This window comes from Miscanthus floridulus, chromosome 16 (genome assembly GCF_019320115.1).
Source record: "Miscanthus floridulus cultivar M001 chromosome 16, ASM1932011v1, whole genome shotgun sequence".
Classification (NCBI taxonomy): Eukaryota; Viridiplantae; Streptophyta; class Magnoliopsida; order Poales; family Poaceae; genus Miscanthus; species Miscanthus floridulus.
The window spans coordinates 56,938,631-56,944,937 of record NC_089595.1 but is presented as its reverse complement, the minus strand read 5'-3'; positions in this window follow the sequence as shown (position 1 = coordinate 56,944,937).

The following is a 6,307-nucleotide window of genomic DNA, read 5'->3' as shown; positions in this document are numbered from 1 at the left end:
TCTCTCGAAGTAATCGTGCATTTTCTACGATCACATGGACTAGTGCTGCTATAGCATCAGCTAACGTTGGCGGAACAGGTGGTGGATCGGGAACACCACCCTCTTCATGCGAAGAACCAGGAATATCCGAAGCACGAGTATGAGGCATCTGTTCATAACAAACCAAACTTTACTCACAAGCTTTTATTGAGATATAAAAGAGCTCACTGCAAATACATTACATCGGGTTTACTTATTTAAGCACAAGCCCGCACCTAAACAAGACTACTTAACTTAACTAGATCTCCTATTTTACAACTCTACTCTTCTCCTCGATCACATCAAACCTCATGATTGGTATCCATTTCGGAAACATTTCCGCCATCATTATCACTTTCATCAACCATCACTAATTCTTCTGGATCTTTTCTTCTTCTTCTTCTTCTTCTTCAAGTTCATCATCATCAGCAATGATGACACCGGGGTCCATTGCATTAGCTTGAGGTTCATGATTTCAATTTAGGAGGTTACTCAGCCTATGGACTTCTTCATGCGAAGTAGTATTATGTTCTTCTAAATCTTCTACATAAAATTCTAGTTCATGTGCTCTAGCTCTAGCTACATCTTCCCTATGCCAAGCCTCATTTCTCCCTTCCACCATACGAACTAACATACGCTCACAGTTCTTATGAGTGGTGGTGCGACACTTCAATTGCTCCTTTAACTTGCCCATCCAGATAGTATCCAAGGCTCTATCCCTAGTAGCCTATGCTAACTCTGTTGAAGGCCTCTATATCTCTGCCTAGGGATCAGGCCTAGAGCTGCTACTGCTAGCACCGTCATTTCTAGGGGCAAGCTGGTGATGAGGAACTCCTTTAGGTCCAACAGACTTATGGGGCGTTACCTTGGTGCGAGCCATACTGTAGGAAGCAAGATTAATCCAATTAAGACCATCAGATCAAAATCTAAAGAGCAGCCAGGATGGATTACATAACTCAACCGAAACTCACTACCCAACCTAGACTCAGGGTGAAGGAAGTAACAAGTGAATTAATCATGATGCATGAATAGTTCTTACGAACAAAAACATCAAAGCTTATAAGGTACATAACCACAGTTATTTTTACATAGGGCATAATAAGATTACTACTCCACCACACAAAGCCTTTTTAATCAATTAAGGAATGGTGAGAATGAAATAAGATAAGCCAGAAGCAATTTGGACCAAATTAACAAGTTATATCTATTTGTCCCAAATCATTTTGAAGTTTTTGTAAAACAATACAACAAAGACTTTGTAACGATCGCTCTGATACCATTCTGTGGCAGAACCTCCTAAGTTATAGGACCCATATGCACTTGTCACTATCCAATGACCTTTGACGACTATGCATATGTTCCTGGTAACTTAAGAAGTCTGTCGGGTGTCCTCGGGGAACCCCGAATCATCCACGATTTTTTAGCAGGATCACATTACAAAGTCATTGCAGTATTACAACATTTATTCAAATATATACATTAGAGTAAAATAGCGGAAGTCTTACGATAATTTAGTTTACAAACCAGTTGTTTCAAACCTTACAAACTAAGTTCAGTAATTATTACAAACCATAGTAGTAGTGGAGTGTCATAATTAACATAAACATTACACACAAAATAAGCATCATGCCCAAGGATCACACATTCACTTATCGTCATCAACAGGAACAACAGTCGTGCAGCAAGGTCCAAAATAGACCTGCTCATGAGGCTCACCTGCAACAAGGGTCAACGAACCCAGAGTATAAAAGTACTTAACAAGACTTAACCGAAATAAAAACTGAGAAGACTCAGGAATGCAGGCTCAGGGATTCAACGTTTGGCTTTAGCAATAATCAAAGTTCTTTTGCGTAAAAGCTCTTTCCAAAATTTTAGTATTTCAATATTTAAACTTCAGAAGAACAATATATGAATCTGCCATGATCCGTAATGAGATCATGAACTTCATATCAAACTCTTTCTCAAGTCCAGCTCAAATTTCAGTTATTAACTACGATGATGAACAGTGAGTTGAGTCTCCATAACCGAGGAGCAACGACGATTCGAACCGATTATAAACCTAGCTGGGGATTCCAGACCACATGACATATGCAGGTCCCCGACTTACATATATCAACCTACCCTTAGATTTTCTAAAACAAGAACAGGTCCACGCCACCCGAGAATACAGTACTTCACCAATCCAGCCCATTGCCACATGGGTACATACTATTCCCACCATCTCTCCACTCCCAGTGCGCGAGTAGCCATTCTCATATTAGAATAGCCAAGTTAAGGCTTACCGGAGTATGTGGTTAGTACTACAAAGTCTCATCTCATGCAATTCAACAACGGACGGACCTTAATCGACACAGGCGGAAAGAAGCTGCTCACAAGACCTCCATGTCTTGTGGCTCTCACACACCGAGTCTGCCCGGTCTAGATTTATTACTCTACATGCTCATATTTCATGATCACATAAGTAACCAAGGATCCATTTAAAACTCGTAGGTGATAGGTAATCCCCCGACTAAGCATGATTAAGCATATCTAGACATTTATGAATAAAACAGGTAATCGAGGTAGATATGAAAAAACAAGGTTGGTGATGCACCAATTTGGTTTTCACTTGACTCCTAATCACTTAATGCAGTATAGAAAAGCAAAAACGATAAAATTTGTAAAACACAAGATAGGGTTAAATACATCCGGGGCTTGCCTTCGTTGACGGAAAAGTTAGGTTCCTGCGACGTTCCACAAGTATCCGATCCGACCTCAACAGACAGATTAACCTCCTCCGCAAGTTGATTAACTACCATGTGCTCACCTTCGTTCACTACATGTAGTAACAATGCCATGTTTAACATGATGCGGAATATGAAACATGATGCTTGATGATGGATGTAAATTTAAAAAATCGAATACAACTTTCCTTCGTGGTACAGTTGCAAGTCAAATGAACTAGATCTTTTTCGTAACACATACATCAATTGCCAAGGATCATTATAAACTAATGACCCAAGGTCATCACTCAATCCAAAATTTCAAACAAAACCTAAATCATTAAAGGTTACTATTTGCTTTTATGAATTAATTATTTAATTCAAAATTATGAAATAAATAAACTTATTCTAACTGAGCTCAAAATTTTTGTAAATGTTCATCACATGATAACTAAGACGCAAAACAATTTTCATAATTTTTGGATAATTAATTAAGCCAAGAAAAATCATGGAAACCTATTTATTAATTAATTGAGCAATTTTTATCACATTTAAAAGTTACTATAAATCAACATTTCATATTTTTCCTAAATAATATTCATCACATAGAGGTCACACAAAAATTTTCATAATTTTTGGAGATTTTAATAAATCCACACAAAAATAACAAAAACAGACACTATTCATTCAATTCTGAAAAAAGAAAAATCTTTTTTCAAACTGCTGAGTCACTGACATCAGGTCCCACTTGTCATCTTCAACCTCTAGCTTTGACCACGACGGTGACGGCGCTGACCGACGCTTCCTCGCCGACGGTGAGACCAACAGCGACAGCGAAGACACCAACAAAATCACCATGACTAGGGGCATCGATTAAAGGCACTAGCTTAAGCGATTACAGCATGATTCAAGGCTAACGCCGGCCATGGCGGATGCGATAGCACGTTGGAGCTATGCCGGTAATAGGAGACCGGTAGCAGTCAAACAAAGGGTCCAGGAATCATTAGTAGCTCACCCTGAACGTGTTGAAGCAAAGAGCGAGACCGGAGAAGCAACGGTGACGCGGGTCGACGTCCACGGTGATCACGGCGAAGCAAAGCTCGTCGGTGGCGGTGTTCCGGTGACTATAGTGGGCAAAACGACCAAGCAACAAGGGAGTAAGCACCACGGCATCGAGATGGAGCTGTAGGTACACAAAGCAAGGGCAACGGCTCACTGGAGGGCGCTGGCCATGACGGAGAAGTTACCGGCCGCGAGGAAGAAGGGTTGCTACGGCGGGTCCCGGTGGAATTAGGCGACCACAGTTGGTTGTCTAGGCACGCAAGGAGTAGGCAAAGCTATTGGGCACTTTGCTGCGACGGCATAGGCGCTGGTTCGACGGCGAGGGCTCACCGGAGTTAAGCAAGGGCGATGGGAAAAGCAGAGCAACAAAAGGAAAGTCGGCGACGGTGTCTGAGCTTTATAGAGCGGCCGAGAGAGCAAGGAGGCGACATGCAGTGGCCTTCTCAGCGCCAGCGCGAAGCCAAGGGCGGCCACAGGCGCGTCTGGAACCGAGCAGAAGGTCACCGGCGGTGGGGCGGTGGTCGTGACACTGTTCACCATATTTACATAATTGCCATCTGTTTAAATTTCCAAATTACTCCCAAATTTGTATAAAAACTCAAAAATCTCAAAAAATAAAAGTTGCTCAAAATTCAAAGTTCTACAACTTTGCTTTTATAACTACCCCCTAATTCGGTCTACATTTTGAAATGAACTTTTGAATTCAAATAGGGGACATTTAACGAATTACGCCTTTTCAAATTACTTCAAATTTTTCATAACAACTTTGAAAACTCCAAAAACAAACTTTGTATAACTTGTCAAGCTCTACACTTTTGTTTTTAGGCTCAACCCCAAAATATGCTTAAATTTTGAAATGAGTTTTCAGGGTAGGATTTAAATGCTGAAAATCAGGGTTTTCTTGAAAATTCAAATCCAAACCAAATTTTAAACTTGAGTCAAACAATACAATTCAACCCATATCACATAAAGATAAACTTGTTTTAGTGTATGCATATCAAAATTTTCACTAAATGCCAAATGCTTTGCAATGCATATGATGACATGACATGTTTTAGTATTTAAACACCCAAGGTGTTATAGAGCTCATGTGAAAATAACACATCGGTGCAGTTCTGCAATGGATCATGACTAGGAACCTCGATACCAGCGCGTGTTGAGCAGCACACCTTGTGTGCGCACCCACACGAGGCTCCTAATTTTGTCACGGCACCGTAGAATGCTAATCGTAACACCATTACTGAACATACACCCAACGAGAAAATTCAAGTGGCATAGATTGGGTTGCATAGGAGCAAGCACCATGCGAAGGAGGGATAGCAAGCAAAGGTAGTCATAAGGTTAGGAGTCAACAAGGGGTGGTCCAAGGTAAAGACATGGCACAAGTGAAACATAGACTAGCTAACGAAGACAACTGAGCATGAGACTCTTGCTTCATTATCACGCATGCCTTGCGTCCACCAAGGGATCTACTAGATAAAGATTACAATGAGATTTGGTCTTGTCGAGCAGTAACATGAGATCACGACTAATAAACATCCAGAGACTTGAAAGGGTTAGAGACAAAACAAATGAGATTCGAGGGACAAAGCCAATACACTGACTAGGGATTAAGTTGATAAAGCAATGACATAATTTGTGAGGTAAAGGTTCCAAAGCCAAGGCAGATAGAGATTAGCGTTGCACCAGACCATCTATAGGAGAAGGAGCAATGATGTGCGACAAGGATTTTTTAGCAGGGTAAAGCACGACACATGCAAGCATTCAATGGAACTAAGCTTGGAAAATCTACTTGGAGACAACCATGAGATTAACATTACCTGAGTGCTCTTCCTGGTTAAGGCTCTTCAACACCCGTATGCTCACCATGGACAAAAGAGGTAACGATTATGATACTACCTAGGTAACAAAGCATCCACACATACATCATGGTCTTAAACAAGGATTTGAGAAACTCAATCAAATTAGCTTAAGCAACTAATACTAAGCACAAAGCTCACACATAACAAGCAGTCACCTATAGTAACACAACTGCACATAGCATGCAAAACATGGTGGCAAGGTATTGTTATCTTTCATTTCCTTTTACTGAGTAGGTGTATATCTCTTAAAAATGAATTTTACTTACATTTAGCAAATTAGTTTTTAGTCATGCAGAACATGACCATATGGTTACCACAAGTTATCGAATAATAGAACAAGGGTGAGAGAAGCATGTTTATGCATAAGCAACAATCATGATGTATGCTCGTCCTATTTGTCCTCATGAAATTACCAGCCTAAGGTGGCAATCACGTTCTATGTTGGTGGCATAACACGTAGTCTCTCGATATATAGCTAGTCGTCAGCTACATTCAATCTACACATTCGTGGTTAGCGTAGCTACAGAAGGATTTCATTTCAGCCCAACCCCACAATTATATATGCAGAAATGAAAGTCTGGGCTCTAGGTTGCAAGCTAAATCTTCCAAATGTATATACCCATATATATATACACTTCCATATCAAAGCTACCTCAAAGTAAA